Source organism: Plecotus auritus (genome assembly GCF_963455305.1).
Source record: "Plecotus auritus genome assembly, chromosome: 3".
Classification (NCBI taxonomy): domain Eukaryota; kingdom Metazoa; phylum Chordata; class Mammalia; order Chiroptera; family Vespertilionidae; genus Plecotus; species Plecotus auritus.
Window position 1 is genome coordinate 28,535,501 of NC_137772.1, and position 17,127 is coordinate 28,552,627.

The window sequence follows — 17,127 nt, forward strand, 5'->3', positions numbered from 1 at the left end:
TGATCCTTAGTCAGGGCACATACAAGAAGCAACCAATGAATGCATAGATGGGTGGAATAGCAAATCAATGTTTCTCTCTCTCTCTCTCCCGTCCTCTCTGTAAAATCAATCAGTCAATAATTTTTGAGAAATTCAATTATAAATTTTTTTCAAGTGTGTGAAATATGTAAAATTTTTTGGAAGAGTGATTACCAAATCTGAATCTGTGACACCACAGGGTGTGACTACCTGCCTACACATTTATGCATAAGGAGTGCGGACTTTGCATTGTGGCTGCTTTATGCGTGTCTGAAAGGAAGTTTACAGGTTCTGGTACAAAGTGAGTCATTCGGAAGGTGGCACAGAAGGAACAGAGAAAGTTGGTGAACGAAGGCATATTATGAAAGCACAAGCCAGGGCATGTCCCTATTCCACTACTTCCCATTCACTTGGAGAAAAAGCCAGAGGCCTTACCATGGCCTGGAAGACTCTCTAAAACTCCTCAGGGCTCCACCCCCAGCTCACTGACCTCAGCTCCTGTTCACCCTCTTCCCTCACTGGCTCCTTGTTTTTCCATGCAAACATCCACACTCACCTCAGGGCCTTTGTACCTGCTGACCCTCTGCCAGGAAAAATCTCCCTGACAGCTGCACAGCTCACCCTGCACGCTATTTAGGTCTCTGCTCAAACATCACCATTCGAGAGCCTTCCTGACCTTGTGAAAGAGCAGCCCCTCCCCCATACCATTAGCCATCCCTCTCACCTAACTTTTTTTTCTCTTCTACTCATCTATTCATTCATGCATGCATTCACTCATTGTCTGTCTTCTCTCACCAGGATGCAGACACTTGGTTGGATTCACTACTGTATCTCCAGTATAGAGAGTAGCGCCTGGCACACAGTAAGCCCTAATAAATTTGTTGAATAAATGAAGAAAGAAGTTATTAAACAAATGGAGAAAAGTCTTGCATAGTCTTCATTCTGAGATGAAGAGATGTCACAAAAATCAATATATCTGTGAAGTAAAAATGTCACTAAAAGCTTCAGAATTACAATATTCTATTATTATAGAGTATAATATCTGTGTATTTTCTTTGATGGCAGTAGGCACACAAGAAGATGACTGGCAAAGTGTAATCCTTCATAAATGCTTGTTGAATTGAATAAATTAGGCTCGTACACAATATAATGATCAATGAACATCAAGGTTACGTAGGGGAATAAAAGCAGGACACAAAATGTTATGTACATTATGATTATGGCAATGTTAAAAATGCATATAAAAAGACCAATAGGTAATATTAAAACAATAGTTGAGTTTGAATGGTAGTGTTATAGATGATTTTTCCCCTTTTCTCCAAATATAGTTATGTGCTTTTCAAATTAAAATAATATATAATAAACAAAATAAACATAGATTGAGCATCACCTCTGTATGCAATGCTACAGGCAGACAGTGAAATGGAACGTGTGCACTATAGATCTGATTGCTTTCAAAGATCTGTAGCCTCTGCAATTCTGAAGAGTCAGATCCCAAGTCGGACAAACACAGACCACTCTGAAGGCAGAAGACAATATTCCACTGAAAGAGCATTTTATTAATATTATGGGCACAATAAATCTATAAATGAAAATACAAAATGAAAACTATTTTGGACCAACAGTATCTACCCTAGAATATAAAGAATTCCTGAGGAAATCTCGTTCGCCAAGTTAGGCTGTCAACAAGGCAAATAAGAACCACATTCAGCAAAAATTTACTGAGTATTTGTGACAGTCAGTAGGAATATAATGATGAGCAAGAATGGATGTGGTCCTGGCACATATGGGGCTTACAGTCCAGTGAGGGAAACAGACACTAATCATATAAACTCAATGCATGACTAGAAACTGTGCTGAGTACTACAAAGGAAGGAGGCACGTGTCACACAGCATCATGAGAGCATGCTGGGGGCAGGAAAGGTTCACTTGCAATCTAAGGATGGGGGAGTTAACTCTGGAACTGCATGGGGCATTCCAGCCACTTCCCAGGTGGGAAGAAGCAGAAAGAGAAGAGGAGTCTGAAGGCAGACCAGTGTGAGGAAAACACGGCGAAAGTTGGGGTGGGCCATATTGAAGCCTGTGGCCACCATGAGAACAATGGGATGATGCTGAAGGGTTTTTAATCAGATGTATGCTGCCCTGATCAGCCTTTCATTTTTAAAAGTTTATTCTGGCTGTGACGTCGAAAATGAATTGGCTAGAAGGTGAGAGTAAATGTGGAGAGACTAATTACGAGGCTACAGCATGGTTCGGGCACAAGGGAGGCCTTCCGGACCCAGGGTGGTGGTGGTGATGAGTTAAAGAGGTACTTCAGCAGCTAAAGTCAACAGGACTTGGTGATGGTTTACATATGGGTGTTGCAAGGGAATAGATGGCTATTGATGTGTGGAACTGGACTTAAAAATAACTGAGCGGGTGTTTTTCCCTTTGCACTGTTTTTAGGTGTTAGGATGGGGTTGACCACAGGTTCACTTCAGACATGTTACACATAGAGGTAAATCGCAGGCGCACAGAAGGGAAGTGTGGTCACAGTTGAGGCCCTCCAGCAGGTGTGTCCTCGGTCCAGTTTTGCTTGGGGAAGGTTTTAATCATCTTTATGATTTTTGTGGCACCATTTCAGAACCGGGATCCCCTCTCCTACATAGATAATCTTAATTAACTTATTTCCATATCTGTATTCTTCAATTTGGCTTTTCTCCTTCACAGTCATACCCTCAGTAACCAGCTCAAGTCCAATAAGCACCTGGCTGAAGAATAAGGCTTGTCACTTTTTTGAGACTTAAGTGATTTCTACCTTGCATTGTATTTAGAAGGCCTGCTTTGTGTTGCAAGTACCAACACCTTGATTTTCTCCCCTTTCCATTATTATCAAACAAGAGCAAAATAAAACAAAGCCCTTAAATAACTACCAATCTGCTGCATAAAAAAAGATGGCAAGGCTGCCGACACTGAGCTGGCCAGCGGACCACCATTCAGGAGGCCAGGATGGTAATTTGCCAGGACTGTGGACAGCCCACATTCACAGTGGCTGAGGTCTGAGGTCTGACCATGTGTGGCATTTGACAGTGCTGGTTGTTTGAAAGTAGGATTTTGAAGATGGGTGATCAAATCAGTGGGGAAAGATTAGACTTACTCAAGACATGATGCTGGGATAACTTGCTAACTGCTATCTGAAAGGAATGGGAAAAAGCTAGATCCCTACCTCACACCAAAGCAAATGAAAGATTTAGATGTAAAGATTGAAACCTGAAGAACATGAAAAAATTGAAAGCTTCCTAACTCTCTCTCCTTCCCCTGATGTGAAAGCCCTACAAGGGTGGGATTCACAGGACTGAAGGTTACAAGTTACTTTCCAATTTTCAAATGCCACCAACCTCTTGCATTTTAGGAAGAGGGACCTTAGAGTGTTTTGAATTATTACAGGAGGCACTGAGGGGTTTCTTAAGTTCTGTCTCCCAAACTTGTAACGTTCATAAGAGCTTCACTTTCTTTTCTCAGGACCCTGATGCCCTCTGAACAAGCTTCTCAACTTTTGGTTCCACCCACCATTGCTTTTGTTCCCTGATCTCTGAATCAACTCTACTTCTCTCACCAGCCTAAGGAGTGCCCTGTCAGGACTCTCAGGTGTTTATGGATTCTTTTCCTATAACTTTCTCTGTGAGCATATGCTTCAACTGTAGCCTCTTATCAACATTAGGAATCTGAATGTTCAAGTGAAAACAAACATTCTCAGAATATTTCTAGACAGATATGATTATGGCTTAAAATGGAATGCTGCTGAGTTATAACACAATGGAAATTTATGCCAGAAGAAGTTTGGGTAGGAGAATCTCTTCTCTCAAATGCTGCCAAAGGTAACATCCAAGGTGACTTCTCCAAGCAAACGTGCTAAGGAGATGTCTGTTCAGTTCTCCCATCAGCAGTCCCTCCTCTCTCAGCCTCAGACTCTAATCACCTCCTCAATTGGTGCAACCAGTCCCTGACAACCAGGTCCGTAGTGAATTGTGGCTTAGGTACCTGGGAGACTTGACATTTTAAAAAACTGGCCCAGCCCTGACCAGGTAGCTCAGTTGGTTATAGCATCGTCCCGATATGCAAGGTTGTGGGTTCGATCCCCAGTCAGGGCACATACAAGAATCAACCAATGAATGCATAAATAAGTGTGATAACAAATTGATGTTTTTCTCTCTCTTCCTTCCCCTCCCCCAAGATCAATTTTTAATAAAACTTTAAAAAAATAAGTAAATAAAAGATTGACCCATGGCCAGCCTCCTTTCCATGTGCTTCTGGCCTATGGGGATCTGTTCCCTGAGATTTCATGGACTGGCCCCAGATCAAGCCCCCCTCCAACTCAGGAAGGGAAGGAGCCAGGACCCCCCGCAGCAGACCTGGTGCTCGGAAGTAATTTTCCAATTCCTCTCCTAAAACCCTCTAACATTATTAAAAGGTGGCCTACGCCCACCCTCTAACAATGTAAAATCCACTTTCATGGAAGCTAGGGTTGAACCAAGCATTCTGACTTAGGTAGAAATATGAAGACACAGATATCTCTTCAATGGTACAATGTAAAATCTAGTAACTCTGCTACATGTGAGTCAGCCTGATGGCTCAGGCATTAAAATTACTAGCTTTTCCTGACAATATTTAAATAAAGTGGAAGATTCAGTTTTGGAATTTTATTATTTATAAAATAGTGCAGCAGAAACAACATTTTTTTTCAACTTTCAGGTTGCAGATCTTGTTATAAGTAGTATACTTTAGCATCATTCTTGGATAGCTCATGAAAACATCTACCTCACACACTTAAATTTTAAGAAAATAAATGGAAAGTCATAGTATGTTTATATAGAGAATATTGAGCTTCATATTTTCACACTAATGGTAAAAGATCAAAACACTACTAAACAGCTCTGAGACTACCTTTAAATGGCAAATTGGTAAATATGCAAAGCAGTCTATGGGAACACAGGAGCCTGGAGGAAGGCAGATGACATTCTGGCTGAGAGAAAAGCAAGAAAGGAAGGGAGGGGCAGAGAGGATGACAAGGGGATAGAAAGAGAGGGTAAGAAGGGGAAAGAAAATGATGTCCAAAGGCAAGACAAGACAATCAAGCCACCTGTGAGCCCGGCTTACAGCATGGGTCACAGAGGCACCCCTCCCCCCCCCCAGATAACAGAAGCAGGAAAAAGCAGGTTTACTCACTGAGGACAACCAGCACGAACATAAAGCCTGATAGTAAAGATATCAAACATCCAAAGTGAATAAGCCGCAGATTTAACCGTAAATTGGAAAAGTGGCAAGGGCAGTTTGCTAATTCACTGTGGCTCCTGCCCAGCACCGAATGTCCTTTTCTCTCTGCTGTTAAAAAAAAAAAAAAAGAAAAAAAAAGGAACATTTGTTCCTCCTGAATGGAGAGGGGAAAAAAGTAAAGGACCTGCAGTCAGAAGCCCTGGGTCCATTCCAGTCCAGCCAGCTATTGGCTACACAACCCTGGGCAAGTCACTGAAATGACTCATCTAAGAATGACAATAATGCACACAGCGTGGCAGTTGTGTAAAGGTGCTAGCACAGTGCCAGAATCACTACGTGATGACTATCATCAGTATTAACAGACAGACCCCTGGGGCTCAGTCTCGGCTCTGCTACTAACTAGCAGTGTGACACTGGGTAAGTCATGTACACTCTGAATCCTGTTTCACTATCTGTAAAGTAAGGACAGTAATAACACATGTACTTTACAGGTTTATTGTCAGAATCAAATCTCACATAAGCAAAGTGTTTTCTAAGTTGTGCTTAGCATCAAACAACTGGAAGCTATTGGTATCACTGTAGACACAGGAAGAACTTACTAAGTTTTCAAATCCTTCTAGTAGTTTGTGGATATATCCAGCCCACCTCCCTCTATGTACAAACTCTAGCCTTGTCTTTGGTTAAAGACTGACATATATTATAAGGCACAGGAACTTTTTTGAGGGAGACGAAGAGGCAGAGAAAAGTAACTCTATTTTGACCCAGTGATCCCACTTCTAGGAATATATCCCAAGAAACTAGAAACACCAATCAGAAAGGATATATGCACCCCTATGTTCATAGGGGCACAATGTACCATCGCTAAGATCTGGACACAGCCTAAGTGCCCATCAGCAGATGAATGGATTTAAAAACTGTGGTACATCTACACAATGGAATACTACGCTGCAGTAAAAAAAAGAAAGAATTCTTACCATTTGCAACAGCATGGATGGAACTGGAGAGCATTATGCTAAGTGAAATAAGCTAGTCAGAGAAAGATAAATATCACATGATCTCACTCATTTATGGAATATAATGAACAACATAAACTGATGAACAAAAACAGATCCAGAGACAGAGAAGCATTGATCAGACCGTCAAACCTCAGAGGTAAGGTAGGGGAGGGTGGAAGTAAGGGGGAGAGATCAACTAAGGACTTGTATGCATGCATATAAGCCTAACCAATGGACACAGATACCGGGGGCGGGGGGGGGGGGTGAGGGCATGAGTGGGGGAATGAGGGGGGCATGGAGGATAAGGACACATATGTAATACCTTAATCAATAAAGAAAAAATTTTTTTAAAAAAAAACCTCTAAAAAGTGCTAAAAAATAATCGCACTAAATGGTAAAGCCACTTGGAAAACAGTGATAGTGTCCTATAAAGCATAAGCTTACACAAGCCAGTAGTGGTATTCCAAGGCATATTTACCCAAAAGAAACGAAAACATGTCTACACAGGAAACTTTTGTTCTGTACCTTGAATATGGTGATGGTTACACTACTTTTCATGTGTGTCAAAACTCATGAAACTATACTTGAAATTGCAAACTTTACTGTACATAAATTATACCTCAGTAAAGTGATTAAAAAACAACACCTGTATATAAATATGTGAGGTGATGAATAAGTTAATAGATGGGAAGAAGCCTTTTGCAATATATATGTATATCAAATCATCATGATATTATACTTCAAATAACTTACAATTTTATTAATTATACATCAATAAAACTGAGGGAAAAAGAAAACAATATTGGTCATAAAAGGTAATATTCACTTTTGATATTTTTCCTTTCCTATACTGCCAGCATTGTCTTCCACCGGCCTCCAAGTCCCCAGGATAAATTGTATTAGTTAAATAGTTAAAAAAAAAAAAAAAAAGAGCAGTTGCCTTATTCAATGAAAGAATACTGTAACATTCAGATACAGAAAAACCAGCCAGTTCAACCAATAGAGTAAGGGCTTGGGGACAGGTTGTCACACCATGTTTAAAACAATTGCTCAAGAAGCAAAGAGCAAAAACAGATCAATTAGAGGAGGTGGCTGACTTAGCACTGCAAATAGAAAATTCCTCAGACACAACTCTTCCCAGGTCAGAGATGAGAGAGAAAGCCTGCTGCTGGGACAGACTACTGATCTCTCTTCGAACCAGGCATTTAGCACTTCTGTAGAGAAAAGGAAAGCCGGGCCTTCCTGGGGAGACAGGTCTTCAACACTGCCTCTACGGGACCCAAATGGAGGAAACCACTTATTAAGCATCACATTTAAGGCAAATATGAACACTTCAGCTGGAAATCCACTATGGGGTACCACAGATTAAACATACTTTACATCTGGACTTGTGGACACTTCATATACTAAAAGCTTCAAGGAGATTAATTAAAGAAAATGGGAGTATGAGCAAGCGATAATGTTACTGTGGTCTGCAACTCTGTTGACCAACTCTAAAATCAGTTCTGTAATGTTACCTCCCATAAGTACAGTTAGAAATAATTGAAACAGTTTTAAGTAACAGCATTTATTTTCTATGGGAAAATAAAAACATTATCACATATTATAATCATGAAAAAGAGGAAACTATTTAACTGTTCCCGGAAAGAAGATGAACTATGATGTAGTCACTAAAATGGATTAACTCAAGAGTTTTCCTGACATTGAAACATAGTAATACTAAATAAAAATTCAGTACACAAAATGGTATGTGCCATATAATTTCAATTGTGTTTACAAATGCACTGGCAATAAGACTCTACAGAAATATGCTCAAGGTTAAGAGTGGCTCTCTCTAGGTACACTTTACATTTTTAAATATTATCCAAATTTTTCTACCATTTTTCTACCACTTTTATCATTAGGAAAAACACTACAAAGAAAAGTATACTTTTTAAAAAGTTAGGAATGTGCCACCAAAATACGCTTAGTTTTTGCTAATAAACACATGAATCTGTTTGTTTTCAGCCTAAGCCTCTCAGACAATTCTTCAAACTTACTATCTACAATTTAAGACTGAAAATACATCTTCTATTCTGTTTTACCTTATTTTTTCACTTTCAAGAATTTCCCTTTGTTCTGGAGTCTGAATACTTGGTCTCAGCATGGAGCCTTCTATCATACTTCCATTTGCAGGATTCTATAGGTCCATCCTCAGTCACACTTGGTCTTTCTCTAGGATTCTCCCCTAATCTTCCTTATGCTTCACTTGAGGGGTGGCCATCAGGATTGAACTTAGCCCAAATAATAGGAAAATGTCCTGATGGAGCCAAGTACTTCGCAGGCCTTTTTTACTAAAACAGTATTTGAGGTTAATGCTTATAAGAAACAACCCATAATGTTTATTTACTCCTACTTTGGTTCACAGAATAAGAGGATCATAGAACATTAGAATTTGAAGGGACTTAGGAATCCTCTAGTCCAATTTTGGTAATTTTGAAGATGTGACTGTCATAACTGGAAGTATAAGTTAGATAATGATTCCCTAAGTGCATTATCTATTTACTACGCAGGAGGTACTTTCACACTAGGAAGTGATGCTCCTGGTTGACATTCATCAGGCCTTCTTAATGATGCTAGCTCCTATTCTGGGAGTTGAGATTCCTTAGGGTGCTGGCCTAAGCCGGGGATGCGGAGGCAGAGACAACAAAGAAAGAGAAAAGAGAATGGATTACTAAGAATGCTGCAGAGCCTTCATCCTGGGAAGTTTTCAAGATTAGATGATATCTTTAATTCCTTTCCAACTCTATTACTCTCTATCAACCAGAGACCACAGGATTAGGAAGAGGCAGTTTAGCCTGGAACAATGAACCACAAGATTGCTCTGTGGGGAGAGGGGGTGGAAATTACTGACCCTTTCTTGAGCAAGTGCAATCAACGGCCTTCATGAATTTATGGAACATGAACAAACTTATTTTGGTCCTCTATCTGAAGTTTCCACTGCAGATCCTGTCGACTCAGCCCTTCAAAACCATTTTTCGTCTCCAGGCCTCATTCCTGTTATAATCACTCTCTCTCCTACATTTTTGTCATTCTGACATTTAAATACTTTTTGGTTCTAAAGCATTTTTGTTATTTAGATGTTTTCCACACAGCCGTTTGCTCTTTTGAAGGCATTATATGAACCTATTAAGTAAATATATTTTTAAAAAGATAAAGAAATAAAAGCAAAAATAATTAAAATGAAATAAAGTTAAGAGAGAATGATTTGGCCTGAAAAAAAAGGAGAAAATTTAGAATGTCCTACATGAAAAATCTCTCTTAACAACTGAAAGACTGCCTCAGGAGGCATAGGTGCTATTTCCGTGGAGATGTCCAAATAGAATCTTAATTAATGACTGAATGATGAGTTATAGTAAGAAAGTTTTATTTTTCCCCATTTTAAATATGCAATTCAATAATTCCACACAAAAAGTTCCTATAAGGAAATACATATTAGCCATTGTACCTAATTTAAAGATATAGCAAACAGTCTTCCATTATAATAAGAAAGGCCACACTCTGGTAAGAAAAAAACAGTTGTAACTGAATGGGTTGCTGCACACTGAAATGATCTCCCACTGGCAATATGGAATTACCTGCAGTAGAGATTTTTAAAGACATTATCACCTTGTTCGAGTGTTTTAGGTAAAACATTGCTTGGAAGCAAGGATTAAGACTAGTTGAACTTTACACATTTATTCCCACTCTAAGATAGAAATAGCTGCTACACATTTTCTCTTTCTGTATGCACTATAGATAGATACCCCCTTCCCGAGATAGTCTAGGTAATTTTTTCCTTCTCTCATAACCAAAAATAGATTAGTTTTCATGAGCAAATCACTTAACATCACTTCTATCAAATGGCAAAACTAGGATGACTTGTTCCAATTCTGTGCCCTTAAGTGTTGGACTGTCTGGCTACATTCCAAGAGCTATATTAGGAAAATACTTTCCCCTAAGTCACAGTTTAAAATGGAACTATGTATCTAAACAGATATCTTGGTTCTTACATACATATTTGCCAATTGTTCCAATTACACTAAAAGCTCAATAAAAATATGAATACTTATAAAAAACATTGATTCTTGATATTCTATTAATAGAACATTAATCTAAACAGAATAGTTGATAAAGATTATTATCTTAACTATTTTCCATGCTTAATTTATAGTCTCATATTTCTTGTTCTCATTCCAGAGGTTGTTAAGCTATAGTTCTTAGGCAGCAAAAAAAGCACCAGAGGGCAAATAATTATTAAATTGATTTAGTCAAACTTTTCCTTTTTTGCAATGTAGGGAATTCTGTTCAAGTCTTTGAAGAGCTTCATCTACAAATCTGATTCAATTCCACCAATAACTTGCCAAATTAAGAGTGGAAACAGTCTAAACAAGGCATTAAGACCACAAAATTTTTCATCGGATGGGTAAGTCAGGTGAAAATTTAGTTCTTTATATCTCCCACTGAGACTACTGAAATGGAAATCTTTTTACTAAATTAAGAAATCATAAGTATTTGCTTGTTATCAACTTGAAGGAACCATGAAAATAAGTTTAAAAATACTATCAGAAATATAAGCCAGTTTATAAGATTTCTTTGAAAATGATTTCTTAGCCCAGCTAAGTGGTTGAGCCTCAACCTATGAACCAGGAGGTTGAGGTTCGACTCCCGGTCAGGGCACATGACCGGGTTGTGTGCTGGATCCCCAGTTGGAGACATGCAGGAAGCAGCCCATCAATAGTTCTCTCTCTCTCTCTCTCTCTCTCTCTCTCTCTCTCTCTCTCTCTCTCTCTCTCTCCCTGTTCCTTCCTCTCTGAAACCAATAAAAAAATAATTTTTAAAAAAGGAAAATTATTCCCTAATTCTGAGGGTATTCCTGGCCTTAATTCTATTGTATAAGACAAACTTTCTTGGGCAAGTCAGTAGCTCCCTTTGCCTGTTTTTCCTTTAGAAAACTTAAGAGCTAGGGAGGATGCTTTGATGTAAACTAAAGAACTTTCTTATAATAACTAGAAAGCAGCCAGACACTCTTTAGTAATGTTTGAAATCAATTGCTCTTTAGTAATGTTTGAAATCAATTAAGAGAAAAAGAAATATGCAATAATACTGTCTTTTGTCATTACCTACTTAATTACCTTTACTGGCGCTCTTGTGTGTATATATTTAAATTACCGTCTAGTGTCACTTACTTTCAGCCCAATGAACCTCTTTTTTAGTACTTCTTGTGAGACAGATCTGCTAGCAATGGATTCTCTGTTTTTATTTACTTTATAATGTTTTTATGTCACCTTCACTTTTGAAATACAGCTTTGCAGGATATGGAATTCTTTCAGCCCTTTGGTTTGTCTTCTCACTGGTTCTGGCCTCTACTCTTTTTGATGAGAAGTCAGCTGTTAATTTTACTAGGGTTACCTCACATGTGTTAAGTCACTTCTCTCTTGCTGCTTTCCGTATTTCTGTCATACATAGTCTTTCAATTTTTGACAATTATATGCCTGGGTGTGTATCTCTTTGTGTTTATCCTACTTGGAGTTTAAGTGTTTGGGATATGCACATGAGTGGTTTTCATCAAATTTGGGAAGTTGTCAGCTACTACTTCTTTGAATATTTTTCTGCCCCTTTCTTCTACTTCTGGTATTCTTATTGGCATACTTAATGGTAACCTATATTTTTCTGAGGTTCTGTTCATTTTTCCTCATTCTTTATTCTTTTTGTTCTTCAGACTGCATAATCTCTAGCACTCTATCTTCAAGTTTGCCGATTCTTTTTTCTGACAACTCAAATCTACTATTGAGCTTCTCTAGTGAGTTTTTCATTTTGGTTATTGTACTTTCCAACTCCAAAATTTCATTTAAAAAAAAAAAGTGTAATTGTGCCCTGGTTGTTTTGGCTCAGTGGATAGACTGTTGGCTTGCAGACTGAAGGGTCCCAGGTTCGATTCCGGCCAAGGGCACATGCCCAGGTTGCAGGCTCGATCCCCAGTGGGGGGCGTGCAGGAGGCAGCCCATCGGTGATTCTCTCTCATCATTGATGTTTCTATCTCTCTCTCCCTCTCCCTTCCTCTCTGAAACCAATAAAAGAAATATATATATTTTTAAAAGTGTAATTGTGGTTAAGTACACATAAAATGTACCATCTAACCATTTTTAACTGTACTGTTCAGTGGCATTAAGTACATTCACACTGTGCAAACATCATCACCACATCTACACTCTCATCTTATAAAACAGAAACTCTATACCCATTAAGCAGTAATTTCTCATTCCCCCTCACCTCATCCCCTTACAACCCATTCTACTTTCTATCACTGTGAGTCTGACCATCCTAAGAATAAAAAAAATCATACAGTATTTGTCTTTTTGTGACTGCCTTATTTCACTTAGCATAATACCTACAAAATTCATCCATGTTATAGCATGAGTTAGAATTTTCTTCCTTTTTTAGGTTGAATAATATTCCACTGTGTGTGTGTGTGTGTATCTCACATTTTATCCATTCATTAGTCGATGGATATTTGGGTTGCTTCCACTTTTTGGCTATTGTGAATATGCTATTAAAATGGGTATACAAATATCACTTCAAGTCTCAGCTTTCGATTATTTTGGGTATATACCTAGAAGTGGAATTTCTGGAACATATAGTAATTGTTTTTAATTTTTTTAGGAAATACCATACTGTTTTGCACAGTGATTGCCCAATTTTACACTCCCACCAACAGTGCACAAAGGTTCCAATTTTTCCACATCCTCCCCAGCATGTTCTTTTCTGTTTTATTTTGTAATAGTAGCCATCCTAATGGGTATGAGGTAACATCACATTGTGGTTTCAATTTGCATTTCTCTAATAAGTATTGATGGTGAACATCTTCTCATGTGCTTATTGGCCATCTGTATATCTTCTTTGGAGAAATGTCTATTTAAGTCTTTGCCTATTTTTTAATCAGGTTGTTTGTTTCCTTGCTATCAAATTGTAGGAGTTCTTTATATGTATATTCTGGATACTAACCTCTTAACAGATATATGATTTGCAAATATTTCTTCCCATTATGTAGACATATTTTCATTTCATTGATTTTGTCCTTTGATGTACAGCTTTTAATTTTGATGTTCAATTTATCCATTTGCTTGTGCCTTTGATGTCCCATCTGCATTTGGTCCTTTTTTTAAAAAAATCATTTCTGTTTCTTTAAAGATAGACTCTATTTGATGAGTCACTGATACTACAGCTTCCTTTAGCTCTTTAAGAATAATTTCTTCTAAGTCTTTGAACATATTTGTAGTAGTTGCTTTGAAGTCTTTGTCCTCTATGTTCAATATATGGGTCCCCTCAAAAGCAGTGTCTATTGTCTGTTTTATTACTGCTGTGTATACATCACACTTCCCAGTTTCTTTATGTCTCAAAAATTAGTGTTAAAAACTGTACATTTTAGAAAATATATTGTAGCAACTCTGTACTGATATTCCCACCGAGATTTATTGTTCTTATTTGGTTGTTTATTTGGCTGAACCCAACTTTGTGAGATCTTTCCCTACAGGGTGCAGCTGTTGATGTCCCTTTTCCCATTTTTTTCCCCTTTGTATTTATATTTTAGTCTGGCTTGCTAGGGATCACACATGGGACAACAAAAACCACTTAATGGTCAAAGATTGTACTTAAGCCCCCTTAGCTAGTTAGATTTTCAGCCTTTACCATGTGGAGGGCTTAGAGACTACTTTCACAGTTCAGGAAGTAAGGGATGGAGGGAAGGTCTAAGTATAAAGGAGTTATACAAAGATACTCTTTGTAGAGTTGGAATTATTATGTATCCTGTCTGTTTGGTAGTAATAAAACCCTGAACATATGTAAAAACTCATAGAGCTGTATTCCAGAAAAAGTAGACTTTACTGTAACTTTTTTTTTAAGTGGTAAGGATTTGCCTTTTTTTAAAAAAAAAAGATACCTTTATATCCATATTGCTTTTACATAGCTGAATCCAATTTGATCACTGAGTTTTTTGGAAGTTCACTACTTAGTATTTAATGGGGAGATAGAAAACAAAATCTTTCTTATTATAGTCTTGCCTACTGGGATCATTTCCTTTCAAAACACAATAAAGATTCAACTTTTTAAAAGAGGTATCATTCTAATACTTAAAAGCATCTTGATGATAGGCTGAAAGCTTGAACTCCTGTGCCAAACAGCCAAATTGTGAATGGAAAAAAAAATTCTTGAAGGCAATTAAAAGTGCTATTTTTAAGGATAAGAACATAAAACAGCCTTTTGACTGACATAGAGGAAGTTTTAGTACTTTGGCGGGATAGATCAAATCAGCCACAACATTCCCTTAAGTCCAAGCAGAACAGTTTAAAACTAGCAGAGGTTGGTTCATGGGGTTTAAGGAAACAAGATGTTTCTATAACATGAAAGTGTAAGGTGAAGCAGCAAGTACTAATATAAAAATTGCAGCAAGTTATCCAGAAGATCTAGCTAAGAAATAATTAATGAAGGTGGATACACTAAACAACAGATTTTCAATGTAGATGAAACAGCCTTCTATTGGAAGAAGCCATGTAGGACTTTCCTAGCTAAAGTGGAGAAGTCAATGCCTGGCTTCAAAGTTTCAAAGTACTGGCTGACTCTCTTGTTAGGTGCTAGTGCAGCTGGTAACTTTAAGTTGAAGCCAATACTCACTTACCATTCAAAAAATCCAAAGGTGCTTAAAAATTATGCTAAATTTACTGTCTATGCTCTGTAAAGAGAACAACAAAGCCTGGATGATAACACATCTCTTTGCAACATCGTTTCCTGAACATTTTAAGTCCTCTGTTGAGACCTACATATTGTTCAGAAAGAAAGATTCCTTTCAAAATATTATTGTTCACTGACATGGACCCAAGACTTCGGATGGAGATGTACAACAAGATTAATGTTGTTTTCCTGCCTGCTCATACAACATCCATTCTTCAGCCCATGGATCAAGGAATAATTTCAACTTTCAAGTCTTATTAAAAAAATACATTTGGTAAGGTTATAGCTGTCATAGATAGTGATTCCTCTGATGGATCTGCTGAAAATCTTCTGGAAAGGATTCCATTCTAAATGCCGTTAAGAACACCTGTGATTCATTAGAAGAGGTCAAAATATCAACATTAATAGGAGGCTGGGAGAAGTTGGTTCCGACTTTCATGGATGACTGAGGAGTTCAAGGCTTTGGTGAAGGAATTAATTACAGATGTGGTGGGATTAGCAAGAGAACTAGAATTAGAAAGGGAGCCTGAAGAGGTAACTGAATTGCTGCAATCTTATGATAAAATTTTTAATGAATAAGGAGTTTTCTCTTACGTCTGAGCAAAGAAAGTGGTTTCTTGAGATGGAATCTACTGGTGAAAATGCTGTGAGAGCTGTTGAAATGATTACAAAGGATTTAGAATATTGTGAAAACTTAGTTGATAAAGCAGTAGCGGGGTTTGAGAGAATTGACTCCAATTTTGAAAGAAGTATGGGTAAAATGCTATCAAATAATTGCATGCTACAGAAAAAGAGTTTATGAAAAGTCAATCGATGCAGCAGACTTCATTGTCTCATTTTTAAAAATTGCCACAGCCACCATAAACTTCAGCAACTACCACCCTGATCAGTCAGCAGCCATCAATATTGAGGCAAGACTCCCTACCAGCAAAAACATCATGACTCGCTAAAGGCTCAGATAATGGTTAGCATTTTTTAGCAATAAAGTATTTTTTAATTAAGGCATGTACATTGTTTTTGTAGACATAATGCTACTGCACACTTAATAGACTGCAGTATAGTGATTATAGTGTAAGCATAACTTTTATATGCACTGAGAAACAAAAAAATTCATGTGACTTGCTTTGTTAGGATATTTGCTTTATTAGTGTGGTCTAGAACTGAACCCATAGTATCTTCGAGGTATGCCTGTACCTGATCAAAAGAAGTTTCTTCTGGATCAGTCTTCAAGTCATTTTTGTCCAAGTAAGCATCTGGATTTATTTAATTGTTACTGACAAGTCCCATGGAGCCTGAAGACACTATGACTTAAAGATCAGGGGGGAAAAAATCAAACAAAACTAGAGATGGCAAAAATCAGGCGTGACAGAAAGAGGTGTGTGGCTGGATGCTCTACCCTCCAAATCCCTAAGGATACTTAACTATGCACAGTAGGCTGAAGCAGAAAGTGACAGAACATCACTACAATTCTCTCTTCCTGCTCAAGCCACCACTTCAATTTCAAGTCAAGTCTACAGTAATCATTCTTTAAAAAAACACACACACACCCAAAAACCTTTTTTAATAATAGATGGTGTCATCCGTAAACTCCCTATCACCTCACTATATTGAATACATTCATATCCTCTTACTTTTGCTTTTAGTCATCAAGTAAAGGCAAAAACAAAACAAAACAAACAAACATTACCAAAAAGGAAGAAAATAAACTCAGTCCAAATCCTAAACTGAGATGGATTTTCCTCTGGCTCTTACAAAAGTCACCCTTCCCCCTGACAGACACCAACCAGTCTTCTTACTTTTTCCTAGTCTATAGTCTCAGGAAATATTATCATCTGCTCTATCTCTTTTAAAAAGATGTTCCTTTTTCCTTTGAGCCACTCAATTTGCTTAACAAACATCTTTAATCAAATGTAACCACCCAGTTATTTCATCTTGAGGTGGCATGTGGTATTTCCTACATCTGTGCTCATCCTGTGCAGCAGAGCTTTGTGACTCACCTAAGTTGAAATCACTTGGCAGCGATGACATGCTGATGTGGCTACCATTAATTCTCACTGGGAACAGTATTTGATCCAATGAATATCTGACTATTTGGGTTAAATAGTTCACCCACATC

General features: G+C 37.9%; 1 protein-coding gene across 12 annotated transcripts in view; it reads right to left on the minus strand.

Moving 5' to 3' along the window:
• Positions 1 to 17,127, minus strand: part of SLC20A2 (solute carrier family 20 member 2) — a 108,843-nt gene that overhangs the window by 42,690 nt on the left and 49,026 nt on the right. Inside the window, exon 1 of one of the 12 annotated variants that reach the window (XM_080662880.1) lies at positions 5,224 to 5,344. The exons of the other annotated variants lie outside the window; for them this stretch is intronic. The gene's annotated coding sequence lies outside the window, so the exon portion shown is untranslated. Of the gene's footprint in view, positions 1 to 5,223; positions 5,345 to 17,127 lie in introns of those variants that run through there. 12 annotated transcript variants of the gene reach the window in all.